Source organism: Mus caroli, unplaced genomic scaffold (assembly GCF_978045245.1).
Source record: "Mus caroli unplaced genomic scaffold, Mus_caroli_1 scaffold_15, whole genome shotgun sequence".
In the NCBI taxonomy this organism is placed as follows: Eukaryota; Metazoa; Chordata; class Mammalia; order Rodentia; family Muridae; genus Mus; species Mus caroli.
In genome coordinates, this window is record NW_028227270.1 from 69,631,996 (window position 1) to 69,645,047 (window position 13,052).

The 13,052-nt window shown below is 47.1% G+C and overlaps 1 long non-coding RNA gene across 1 annotated transcript; it reads left to right on the top strand.

Moving 5' to 3' along the window:
- The first annotated feature begins 5,144 nt into the window (after positions 1 to 5,144).
- Positions 5,145 to 7,103, top strand: LOC147000971 (uncharacterized). The gene is made up of 3 exons (XR_015045327.1): positions 5,145 to 5,197; positions 5,843 to 6,123; positions 7,000 to 7,103. It is a non-coding gene; the product is annotated as an uncharacterized LOC147000971 (long non-coding RNA).
- The last annotated feature ends 5,949 nt before the right edge of the window (positions 7,104 to 13,052 follow it).

Below are 13,052 nucleotides of genomic sequence, written 5' to 3' on the forward strand. Positions count from 1 at the left end.
CCCTTCATCGCCGCCCCCACTCCAGGCCTCAACCAGTAATGTGAGCTCATGTTCTAGCCATTCCCAAATGGAGCGCAGAAATCCATTCTTTACCCAGAGCCTAAACTAAATTGGGTTAAATGGGAATTTATATGTTTGATATATGCATGTGTGTATGTGTGTATGTATGTGTGTATGTATGTATGTATGTATGTATGTATGTATGTATGTATATGTGTGTGCGCATACATGCATGTATGTGCGTGCATGTATTGTGTATGTATGTGTATGTATGCATGCATGTATGTATTATGTATTTCTGTATGTATATATGTATGTATATATGCATGCATGTGCATATACATACATGTGTGTATGTATGTGTGTATTGTGCATGTATGTGTATGTGTGTATGAGTGTATATATGTATGTATATATGTGTGTATGAGTATATGTATGTATATATGTGTGTATGAGTGTATGTATATATGCATGCATGTATGTATGTATGTATGTGTGTATGAGTATGTATGTATATATGTATGTATGTATGTATGAGTGTATGTATGCATGCATGTATGTATGTATGCATGTATGTATGTATTATGTATGTATGTGTATAACAGTGTTGACCCTATTAGGTGCATGTGATGCCTACAGATTGATTGGAATGCTTTCCTACCATATATGTTAACAATCTTTCACTGAACCTGGAGCTTGCCAGTCTGGCTGGCCATGAGTACCCAGGATCTGCCTGTCTTCTGCCCTTTGGTGTTGGGTACCCTTCAGTGCTGCACCACCACACCTAGATGTTTCCATGGTTGATAGGGATCTAAATCCAGGCATGCCTGCTTTCCCAACAAGTACTGTATCTGCTGAGCCATCTCTCCAGCCCCTAAATTAGGTTTTAATGACTCTTGTCATTGTCCGTGTTGGGAAACTCAAGTCCTTGCAGTGGCTTGTATTTAATGTCGCAGTTAGTGGGGTGTAATTCATTTCCATTCTTTCTTTATTCTAAGCCTTTGAACATGTGGTAAGGTTAGCTCCTGATCACATCAGGCTCAGGGAAAGGGGTGAAGGAAGTGAAGAAAAGCAGCAGCCTCTAGCAGCCTCTCAAGGGTTTCTGTCAGAAACCAGTGTGGGCTTCTGTAAGGACATCTGGGGTCCAGGAGCAGGGCAGGTTTGGCAACATCATGTTCTCCTTGGCTGCGGTTGTTTGACTGGGATTTCTTAATATCAGACTTGCACAACAGCATCAAGGAGTAGTTTATGTCTCAATGTGTTCCATTTGTTCCTGGGATTAAGTGGGGATTTATATCCTGGAACTGAATTTCTGTTTAGAGTAAGGGGTTTCTCAATCCAAGCCATTGTCAAGATGTCAGGAATTCTAGGCCTTCTGGAACTTACAGTAAAGTCGTGACAGCACAGGCTCCATCTATGTTTCTGTGGGTGTACCTTCATTGTCTTGTCTATTACATACATCCTTGATGTGAAACACTTGAGGCTGTGTAATGAGGGGCAGAAGAAAATCGGGTGCATCTCCATCCACATGCTCACCTAACTCCCCTTCCCAGCAGACACTTCACACCTTCCCAGCAGGTGCGCGGATTCTGAGAGCTTTTTTTTTTTTTTTTTTTTTTTCAAAGCATCTCTGCTTATATTCACGGACACACTCTCTCCTCTCATTTACAGGCATATTAATGTACCTTGACATAGTTTTAAACCTGAATTATTTATTTAAAAGGAATTGACAAGGACTGTAAGACAGAGCCCAAGGCGAGAAAACCAGATGCAGGGGAGACAAACCGTGAGTCATGAATTGCCAGGTGGCTGTAAAATCTTAGTGCTAGCAGGTGGCAGGGAGGGGGGAGGAAAGGACACTTCAGACAGGATGTGGCGTGTGCACAGGTCTGACAAGTGGAACAGAGATCACGGGCCAAGGTGAGGCATAACTGAGCCACGATTTCCTCTCTGGGGCTCTGAATGTCTTGGAGATATTATTTTGTCAGTGTTTGTGTGACAGGTAAACCAGGGGAAACAGGAGGAAGTCATGCGGGAAATGAGTCAGGTTCAAAAAAGAAGGTTGATGCCATCTGTGCGGGAGAGAAGTGTGTGTACATGAAAATGTGTGTGTACATGAAAGTGTGTGTGTGTGTGTGAGAGAGACAGAGACAGAGACACACAGAGAGACACAGAGAGACAGAGAGACACCCAGAGAGACAGAGAGAGACAGACAGAAAGACAGAGACACAAATAGAGAGACAGAGAAAGATACAGAGAGAGACAGAGAAAGGGACAGAGACAGACAGAGAGAGAGAGAGAGAGAGAGAGAGAGAGAGAGAGAGAGAGAGAGAGAGATATGGAGTGACAGAGAAATACTGTCACATTTGTTTGACAAGTTTTGCTGAGAACCTTCTAGTTACCAGGCTCTGTCTTAGACCCAGAGAGGCCAGCAGTTGAGAAAACTGTTCCCTGTCTCATGGAACTCACTTTGGAAGATAGCCAGCATAGGACCTGTGGTGACTGGAAAGGGAGCCACAGTCATGGATTCACAAGGAGTGTTGGAATTAATTGTGACTCCCATGAGCCTTTCCACAAGTTTTCTTCATGGAGATTCAAGTCTGTGCTAAGGAAAGACATTAGTAGATGGCTACTGAGCCCAGGGAGTGAACAGATCTGACGTTCAATAAATTCTATGTGATGTCATCAAGGGCTGAATGGTGTTCTTCAAATTCCCTGGATATCCTAACCCCCAGGAGCTTTGGACCAGGATTTCATTTAGAGACAAGGGCTTTGAAAGATGAATTTGGTGAAAACAATGTCTCCAGTAAGGCCATAATCCAAGGTCACCTGTGTCCTTAAAAGGGAACGTGGATACAGACACCACAGGAGGAAGATGCTCAGGGACACAGAGAGGCTATGCCTAAGCAGAGGCAGTCGAGTTCTGAGTTCAAGGCCAATCTAATCACTTAGGGAGACCCTGCCTCAAGGGAAAACAAAAAGCTTTTAAAAATGGTCTGGTACCCCTCCCCCGAACTAACAATGGAGGGGGAATACAGCCGAGGGCCTGAATATGTACACACTCCTCCTTCACCTCCTCACCTAGGAAATACAGGCGAGCCAGTATTTATGTAGCCTTATACTGAGTTATAAGTAATCGCGAGAAGCTGTAAAGGGTATGAGGTCTGTACGGATGATATTCAATTACTATATTTTTTAAAAAGTGATGGAACCGTCTCTGAGTTTTGGTTCAGTGGAGGTTCCTGGGGCTGATCTCATGTCTGTGCTGAGGCAGCTGGATGTGAGTAAATACACCCACGGGAGGACACCTGTCCTTCCTCACAAGCACATGGTTGGAGGGATGCTGAGGTGACAGTCTCACCTATGGTCAGAAGAAGCCCCACAGCCTAAAGCTTCTTACACGGTTTCCACTTCTGACCTCTTTTTTTCCCCATAAGAAAAATTTGCGTGACTCTAGGTATATAAAATAGATATACAAATTAAAATAAGTCTTGGCTGTTTCAAAAGTCCACGCCAGTCTCTCTCCTCTCTTCTCTTCTCTTCTCTTCTCTTCTCTTCTCTTCTCTTCTCTTCTCTTCTCTTCTCTTCTCTTCTCTTCTCTTCTCTTCTCTTCTCTTCTCTTCTCTTCTCCTCTCCTCTCCTCTCCCCTCTCCTCTCCTCTCCTCTCCTCTCCTCTCCTCTCCTCTCCTCTCCTCTCCTCTCCTCTCCTCTCTTTCTCTCCCCCCCTCTCTCTTTGCTTGCAGATTACGATAGAGCTCTCAGCTACTTCTTCAGCACTAGAGCTGCTTGCTTACTGCCATGCTCTCTTCCATGATGATAATGAACTAAGCCTTTCAAACTGTAAGTATGCCCCAATTAAATGCTTTCTTCTATAAAAGTTGCCTTGGTCATGGTGTCTGATAGGTTATTTCTCCGCCAGTGAAATGAGCCAATTCAAGCCAGAATAGAATGTATTAAAGGCAAGTTTATTGGGAAGCTGCTCTTAGGCGAGTTCACTAGCCCCAAGGACTGAGGCCCGGGGAGTTGCCATGGGAGAGGGGGTCGTAGGAGGAAAGAAAGAGAGAAAGGGAACTCACAGAGAAGAGGAAGAGGAGGAGGAGGAGGAATGAAACCAAAATGTCTGGATTATCTAGGGAGAGGCCTCTGGGGAAAGGGCAGTCCAGCCCCTGGACTGGAAAGTTCAAGGTTGGAGGTGGGGAGGGTATGCCAGATAGGGGCTTAGGGATGCTAGGAGAACCTGGAGGCCAGGTCTGCTTTTATATGTAAAATATGCACGACGATCCCTTGTTTTCAAAGCCAAACAGTGTCTCTTCACAGCAACAGAATAGAGAGTAAGACAGACACTGTGTAGCATATGCTAACTTTTTTTTTTTTTTAAACATGTATGGCTGTTTTGTCTAGAAAAGAGCAGGAGTCTCTGAAACTAGAGTTATAGGTGTTTGTGAGCTGCCATGCAGGTGCTGCGAAGTGAATCTGGATTCTTTGCAAGAGCGGCAAGTGGTTTTAATTGCTGAGCCATCTCTCCAGCCCTGTTGGCTGGTTCTAGGTCTTTACCACCATCTATCCACTGACTGCTGAAGCTGCCGGAGACCGAATCCTCCTGTTGTTGCTTTGCTTGACCTGATTCGCGGTGGCGTGACTCGCAAGGGTTTCTAGGAAAAACCCCCTCCCTCCACATTTTATCATTTAGTAGTCACTTCGAAGATTTAAAAAAATTCATTAGTGTTTATTCTTCCTGCAAAGCAATTGATTTTAGAATGACACTTTTGTCAAAGTTCCTTTCAAATTTAAAGTGTATTTAAATAAATGTTCTTTATTATTCTAAAGATAATTGTTTATATGTTTATCCTTTTTTTTTCCTGATAAATTTTGTATTTATATGGCCACCACACAGAGTGAACTGTGTAACTGGACTTACTAGGCATTGTACCTTAATGTCACAGGATACAGGATAACCTAGAAATCAAACCATTGATTCAGCCAATCACAGCAATGAGGTTTCAGCCAATCACAGGCTAACAATGGATCACATGGTGCCTGCGTGACCTGCAGCCCGCAGCCAATCAGGCTGTTTTCGACGGTTTGCCCCGCTATGGCTGTTTAACGGTGGCCGCGTGTGCAGTGATGCTAGAGTAGAACAGCTCTGGACCTTGTTAATGTAACTGCTGGCAGCTTTCCTGTAAGGATCCCCATTCAGGTACGAGCAAAGAACCTGTGTTCCCCCTCAACGCAACGCAAAAAGACAGAATGTCAGAGAACCATGCATGATCGGAGAAATGAAAGTGAAGCAAGACCCAAGAGGGTTGACACACAGTAACACAAAACAGGAGACCTCCAAGTAAACTTGACGCCACATGACAATGAGTAAGGACTGCAATGGATCCTTTAAGCATGCACAGAAGGCATCAGAAAGAAGTCAGTAATGAACAACTCAATGCAAAAATAAAAGGGTTTTACAGTAAAAAAAAAACAAAACAAACAAACAAACAAAAAACCTGTGTTCCCAGGGCCTTTGGGGGGAATCAGATGGCTGCTGGGGCTTGAGTGGGAAGCTGAAGTGCCTGGCAATATTGAAGCCCTAGCATCTGGGGCTGCTGCTTGGGGTCACATTTCTAACTCTAGCCCAGCCTGAGAGCCCTCTAGCGTCTTGCTTGGGGTAGGGAGGGCGGGGGCGGGGACACACCAGAATGACAGCAGAGTTCTTCGTAGGGGGAAGCTGGAGCGGGGCTGTGAGGACCAGAAAGTGGAGAAGGTTGCCAGGGGTATGCTAGAGCAAGGCTTGGAAGGGGCTGGAAAGCTGAAGGAAAACTCAGGCTGTACATCGCCCCCCTGTGTTATCTAGGAAAAGTGCAGGCCTCCGGTTTCTTTACTCATCTCAAGGTGGTCTCTGAGAGGCCCTGCCTGGAAGAAGAGCAGGTTACAGCAAGATGGGGAATGGAGCAGTGTGCAGCTGCCACCAGCCAGGCGGAGACTTTAGGATTCACTTCTGGACAGGGACAGGGAAGACATTTTCCTTTCAATGCCTCGAGGCCCTTCAGCAACTGTAGGAGCGGGCGTGGTGTTGTCGCTACTGTCAGATCCTGGACCGGGCAGCCGACTTTTTCTTGACTTGGACATCAGCAGGTAAGTCAGGGGACCCCGGACCCTACCCAAGGGACAGGTGTGCACAGGCCTTGTGGAGAAAGATGGTTTGGAAGAAACGAACCCCGTGAGGTCCCTGTAATGGCTTTAGGGTTGCAGAAGGATCCTTTCCATCAGAGGAAGTTACAAAGCTCGCTGCATACCATGTGCCAGGAAATGACGCAAAAAAAAAGAATGACCTGAAAGATTATCCATTTTTTTTGGTCATGTGGACTGTAAATCTATAAATCCTTGATTTGATGGGGATTTTTTTCCTCCAAGATGTATTTATTGTGTATACATACACACATACTCTTATCTGCATATACCAATGCATGCCAGAAGAGGGCATCAGATCCCTCAGATCTCATTATTGATGGTCATAAGCCACCATGTGGTTGCTGGACATTGAAGTAGGACCTCTAGTAGAGCAGCCAGTGCTCCTGACCACTGAGCCATCTCTCAAGCCCCAGGGGGAATTTTTTTTTTTTATTGTGTATGGGTTGGCCAGTGAAAATCATGTTAGTGACAATGTCATAAAAAATAAAAGCAATGATAGAGAAAAAAGAACTTGGGAATGGAGAGAGGGATCTACTGTTAAGAGCACTGGCTGTTCTTGTAAAATACAGAGGTTCAGTTCCCAGTCCCACAGGGCAGCTTACAGCCATTCCTAGCTCCAGTTCTAGGTAGGGTCTCTGACACCTGCCTCTGGCCCCCCAGAGATCTGGCATGTACATGATTCACATACAAACATGCAGGCACAGCCTATGCACATAAAATGAAATTTGAAAAACACTCCAAATGGTACAACCCAGAGTGTTTTAGCTTCGCCACTCATTTCCCTTCATACAGTATTAACACCCATTCTCCGTTTTGTAGTGGAAGCAAGGGAAGTTTCAAGACACACAGTAAAGTTTGCTTCAGTCCAGGGATCACAGTGCACAAAACCCGAGCATACTTCTCTCTGAGCTCTCCGTGATGTTGAAAAAGGTATGTAAAATGTTTGCAGTTGTCAGGCTACCAGATGAATATAAATTTGGGGAAGGGGGTGGGGCTTATTTCGAAGCTTCAAAAGGATCCCCAACTTGAGAGGCATCTTGGAGTCATGTGATCATTACTGAGAGGTGGTAAAGCCCCTTAAGGCATTGATGTACTAAAGGTAGTGTCCAGTCCAGGGCCTGAGCTAAGGGAGCCAAGTGCTTCAGGCATCATCCAGGCAGATGAGGACGAATGCTGAAGCCAAGTGAACACAGAAGAAGCCCCGGTGGCCACCTTCCTTGCGGACACATTAGCATCTTTCATTCCTCCTGTAGTGGCTGTCACGGTGGAAGGAGCATGTCTGTTTGGGACTGTGAGTCACATAGAAGCCACTCTGGAAGAGGTATTGGGTCTTTGAGGTTGTGTGTATCTCTGTTGGTGGTGTCTGTCGGAGGTGTGGAGAGGGGTCTCTTTGAGATCTTTGTGGAGTCCGAGCCCGTGTGCCATCCCTGAGTGTGGCAGCTGTTACTGCAGAGTGTCTGTCTCCATGTTGATCGGAAGTCTCCATGTTCTCACTGTGAGTGCTGCGCTCGCTGTGCGTCAAGTGGGGCATTTCTGTGCAGGTCCATAGCCAGGTCCAGAGGGCCTGGTGAGAGTGACTGTGAAAGGCCCCGTGGGAGGACGAGGGGTTCCTTGTAGAGGGGTTTGTGAAGGTCTATGGAAGAGAGGGTCTGAGGGAGATTTTTGGCACTTTCTCTCTAAATGTCCTTGTGGGGAGGGTCTAGGGGCAAATTCCCGGGTCTCTGTGTGGAGAATCTAAGGGTCTTGGAGGGGAGGGTGGTGTCTGAGGGGAACCTTGGGTGTTTTTCTTGTGGGGCTCTATCATAGGAGTCTTTAAAGATGACCGTGGAAAGGCTGGGGAGATGGTGCATCAGTTAAGAGCATGCGCTGAAGATCTGGGTTTGGTTTCCAGTGTTCTGATCAAGTGATCCACAACTGCCTGTAATTCCAATTCCAGGGATGGGAAACCTCCACAGGCACTGCAGATGTGTGTGTACATATAGAAAGGCATGCATGTACATGTACACACGTACACACATACACACACACACACGTGCACACACGCATTAGGAAAAAGGAGACTGGTGTTCTCATAGTGGGAGTCTCTGTGGAAGACTTGGGATAAATGGCTGCTCCCCTGTTTTGATGCATCTTCATGCCTATATGGATGGACCCTGGGACTTGAAGCTTGCCTGGGAGCTGAGTGCTGCCCAGCCAGGACCCTTCCTGGCCTGCTCAGTGCCCAGGTAATTCCTGCACTTTGAACAAGCCCCTTTCTTTGTGTGAGCCAGGCCTGTAGGATAGCCTGGGCTCCGGCTGGTCTCATGGGCCAGCAAGTGCTGGAAGCCCAGAAGGACTTACTGTATGATCCCAGGTCATGCTCTTGATAACATTAGGTACCCTCCTCTGCCCTGAGTGTAGTGTTAGTGCTTTGTGTATGTATAAAGGTCACCAGGGCCTGGCTTTCCCATCAGTGACTCCTCCTTTTTGGAGTTAAAAGGGCGAGAACATGCAGGGTATTCAGCTCTACTTATCCCATTTGCTCACATTTTAGCATCTTCTGTCAAGATTAACATCACAACGTTCTTTACAAAAAAAAAAAAAAAGAAAGAAATGGTTATGGAATTTCACCATTGTAGACCTTTTAAACCTTATTAAGAGAATTGCAGAAGGTGAGGTAACTCGTGGCTCTGCTTGTTCTCAGAAGCCTGTGATAAGCTGAAGAGTCTGTTTCTCCAAACATGTGGTTTAGACCAGGAGCAGAGCTCCCTGGAATGGTGTCAGAGAGACGATGCTCAGAGCCAGAGGTCTCATCACTAGAGTAAGTGCTGTGTTTTGTGAGGGCAGAGGCTTTGTGTCTATGGCAATCACGACTGCACACACAGGCCTGAGAAGATGGAAAGGCAGGAGAGCCCTGGCCAGGGTGATACACCCCTCTAATGCTATCCTACAGCCACCATGCCTGCACACCACAGGGATGCAGGTTCAGTGTGACACCTCCAAGAGTGTGGGGAGGAGAAAAAGATAGGGGAAGACGACACTACTTTGTTACCCAGGCTGAGCTGAGGGGCTACAGAGCTCAGTCCCCACAGGCTTCATCATGGAGAACTGACTTCTGTCCTGGGGATTTCATTTCTCTCTAGGAAGCCCAGGGTAGAGGAGACCAGCACAGCCCCAGCATTCCTGAGCACTCCTTGTGATGTGTGAGATGCTGGGCCTTCTTATGCCTCTGAGTACTTATACCTACACCTGCACAAATGTAGAAACTAGCCAGAGGGTCAAGCTGAGCAAGTCCCTGAGGTGGGGTCCCTGGAGGGATGGTGTTTCTCCTCATATGTGAAGTCTTTTTCTCTGGTACTGGGATGGCGAGTCTCACAGTGCAGCTAGGGAATATGGGTGAGTGCGAGTGTCAGTGTTATTGTCACTTCTCTGTGTGACCTTTCCTCCTAGAAGCTTCTTCAAAGATGACCAAATGCTTACCCTGTCTTGTGCCCAGCTCAGTGTACAGAGAAATAACTACACTGAGAGAGAAACAAAACCAGGAAGCAGTCCCTGCCCTGAGAAGAAGCAGCCATTAGTACACAGAGGGTATGCTCACATAAGAAGTAAAGCTTTCCTTTGTGGGACATATTTTTATTGAAAAATATTTCTTCTGCTAACAGGCATGAGAAGCATTGGGTTGATCAGATGTGCCACCTTACTGACTGATGCCTGATGGACATGGTAAAGGTGACCCAGAATCCTGTCTCCTATGGACTTTGTGGGAAGAGTCTCCTGGACACAGACTTTCTGGGCAGCAAGGCCTAATTGCTGTCCCTGTTTGTGATCACCTTGTTTTTCACTGGATGTCTGTGGCCTCTGGGGCTGATATGATTGATGGCCATGGCTTATGTCTCTCATCACTCTGCTTTGTTCTAGGTTATAGTGACCCCCACTGTTGATAGGAGTAACTGCCCTCAGAGGGCTGGGCATTCCTCCACATTGCATCTTCATTATGATGGGCCTCTTTGTGTCAGAGGCTATCTTTTGCAGTAGGCTGTCTCTAATGATGTCATGAGCATCCTACTGTCCCATGTATAGGAAGAGATTCCTTTGGACTTAGATCCAGCTATGGACAGTAGCTGCAGGGACATAACACTAACCTAAAAGTATTCCATTTCCTAGACAATATTATTCACATACTTCAGAACATTTCCAATCCCTCCCTTAAAATGCCTTTCTGGGGGAGACTGTCACTTCTCTGATGGGCAGAGGGAGGACGTGCTCCCAACAGTGCCCACCTAGTTTCCTGAGCTGAGCCCATGCTGTTTCCTTCCTGTTCTGCTCTGGGCCTCTGGTGGCCACCTCTCTCCTGGTTGTAGAAGTATCCTGCTGGGGCTCCTTCTGAAACCTTCTCTTTGGCAACATGCTCCTTCTGCTCTCTGCTGTACCTCAAGCTCATTCAGAGAGCAGGGAGTCACCAAAGTCTCCATGTTGCTTCTAGATAATATAGAAAATGCTGAGAGAGAGAGAGAGAGAGAGAGAGAGCGAGAGAGAGCGAGAGTGCAGGCTGGCTGAGGTGAGGAGTGTGGTACAGTGAGGTGGGGAATACCAGGGGACCATTCTGGAGACTGTTTTGTTAAGTGTATACCTCTCACTATTGTGCTTTCAGGCCCACATACCTGCATTCTAGAGTTGAGGAAAGGTTTTTACAGGTCTCAAGCCTGACTTGGCCAGATTCATTGATAATTCAGGCAGTGACATCAGGCTGTCAGGGAGGCTCAATTAGCACTCAGTAGTGACATCACTGCTGCACCTCCAGTGACTCCACAGTCATGGTGGTTTCATCATGATGACTGGAATCCTATTTCAGTCTTCGTGATAGTCTCACGTCTTCAGTGTCTTCTGAGGCCACCCACCCACCCACCCACCTGCTGTGTGTCACCCGTCATCTTTGCAACAATCGGGCTTGACTACATGCTGAATGTCTGGGCTCCCAGGACAGCCTTGCTCTGGCAGGTTCTAACCAGCAGACAGCAAGCATGGTCCCGACAAGGCAGGCAGTCCCTCTCTGCAGTTGTATGGCCCAGGCAGAAGCAGATAGGGTCCTGCTTTGAGGCCCCTGAAACCCTGCAGATAACCAGGAAGAGAGAGGATTCTGTAATATGGCAGCTGACTTAAACCTTTTGATGAAGTTTTTCCAGGAACTTGGGAATGTTAGCAAGAGACACAGATGGTAGAAGTTGGAAAGGCATGCCAGGGAAGCGATGAGGCTGGAGTGTCCCTCAGCATGGGATCTCCTGGCTCCAGAACCTGCAGGTTTGTGCCCCACCTGAACCTCACAAGATGCAGCTGTCTTACTTTCTGACTTAGGTGAGACCTCAGGTCAAGGAAGTTAGGCTCCTGGGGGTGGGCATTCTCATGGGATGTTCAACCCTTCTAGGATGCTGGCTTTATGGGCTGAGGAGGCTGGGCTTTGGGCAGTCATGGTCGACAGCAGACCATCATCACTCAAAGAGTTCACCCTGTGTGTTTTGCTCCGACTTCCTGCCATGATTGACTTGCAAGTTGTTCTAGAAATGTTTCTTGCTTGAGTCACTAGAAAAGGGATTTCTGGAGTGGCACTTGCCAGGCCTCAGTGTGTGGGTGATGCTTCAATTTCAGGTAGCTCTTCTCTTCCACCCATTTTCCTCTAGCCTCTTCCTTCCATCTTTTAGTTTCACCTCTTGGCCTGTCTTAGATGGCCTTTCAGAGCTAAAGGACCCCATTATCTACACAGCCTTGCTGCCTTCAAAAGCAACTGTGGACTTTTCTGTCCCTGGCAATGACATGTCCTTGAGAATTTACCCTTCCCACATCAGACTTGCCCCATGTGAAGTGGGAGCCTTGGTGCTGTTCATGTCTGGTGTCTGCTCCTGGCTGTGTTGCTCCTTCACTGGTGATGATGGAATCTGCATGAATGACAGAGACTGACATGGAGATTTGGGTGGCCTGGTTGCCCAGGGAAAGGTTGAGAGTGGGCTCACTAATTATATCTTGATAAACCTGGAGGAGAAATTTTACCTTTGCTCATTTCAGTCATTCCAGGAAGGACAGTTCATTTAATTGGCACTTCTGCTGAGATAGAAGGCTGTTATTACAGTCTAGTCAAAGATTTAGAATGATCTGGTTTTTGCTGAGTGGATAGGAATTTGGCCCGGGTCTGGACCTTAGCCACAGGTCCTAAGTTGGGGCTAGGTCTCATTGCGAGGTAGCACTAGGCCTGGGAGCAGAATTGAGGTCACGGAGCCTGATGTCAAGGTGTGAAAGAATGAGAGATTGTGGAATGAAGCAGCTTAGGGTGGGCAGAGGAAGAGTTTCCAGAGACCAGGAAGGAGCCAGCAGAGACTCACTGAGCAGGGAGCACATTCCATAGCAGTACCTGCTGCATCTCTGCTCCAACTTACCCTCCAAGCTCTTGGGGGAGATGACTGCTGAGAACTGGGGAGTCGCTGTTCCATTTTATGCTGCAGAAGAGGGAAGAGTGAACTCATCGTGTCTCAGTTATGAACTCTTGTGGTGGCTACAGGAGGCATGGAGGTGCAGTCTGCAGTATGGGTTGGATGAGGTCAAGAGGCCTGGTAGGCAGAGTAGGGTCAGCCCCTATTGCCCATGGGCCCACAACTGCCCTGACCTCAGATATCCTTCCTATTTCATTTTCCATAGACGCTTGAAATCTGCTTTTACTTTTCCTACAAAGTAAGGCCTAGGCCTTGGGTTCACTTCAGAAATACTGGTAAGCATTATGCAGATGTGTGTCAAGTTCCATGTAGGTTCTGAGTCTGTTCTACTACCAGCTATCTCTACAGACTGGACTCAGAGATTAGACAGAGGATGGGCCCAGTGACTGCCAGGTGGAGCCCAGGAAAGCGAAA